We start from the raw sequence: 600 nt of genomic DNA on the forward strand, positions 1-600 counted from the left end.
ACGGCACCCATTCACTGCAGAGCATCCATTGGTGAACAAGAGATGGAATGCTACATTTCTCCAAATCTGACGAAGAAAAAAAACTCATCTGGCCTAAGGGTGAGTACATTTTCAGCAAACTTTCATTTTTGAATGACCTATTCCTTTAATGCACTTATTCAGCAAAGTCACAAATGCATGAGAGACTATTTACATTGATTTATTTCTAGAAAACGAAGCAAACTCTTACCCCATCCCCAGGTGTACAGATCCCCTGTACCTATACAAATAAAAAAAGAATAAGTTAATTTAATAATTTTTTTTGTCAACTAGCGGATTCTTGAGTTGAGTCCAGTTTATGCTGCAGTGATCAGATCTGGATCTCACCGGTGCCGGCCGCTGTATGACGGGATCCACAGCTGATCCTGCTGATCTCTGACACATTAGGGATGTCCACTAGAGCTGGCAACGCTTGAATAGAAATAAACACATCCGCTTCCTTTTTTTCATCTTCATTTATGGGCTGCTCAGTTTTTCCTGCACAGTAACGGAACCATGTAGCTGTGTAGTAATACATTCATATGTAAAGTCATATATGTGACCCTGGAGCACAAAAGCAGT

The sequence above is a fragment of the Sinocyclocheilus grahami genome, unplaced genomic scaffold (assembly GCF_001515645.1).
Source record: "Sinocyclocheilus grahami isolate Dianchi unplaced genomic scaffold, SAMN03320097.WGS_v1.1 scaffold376.1, whole genome shotgun sequence".
In the NCBI taxonomy this organism is placed as follows: domain Eukaryota; kingdom Metazoa; phylum Chordata; class Actinopteri; order Cypriniformes; family Cyprinidae; genus Sinocyclocheilus; species Sinocyclocheilus grahami.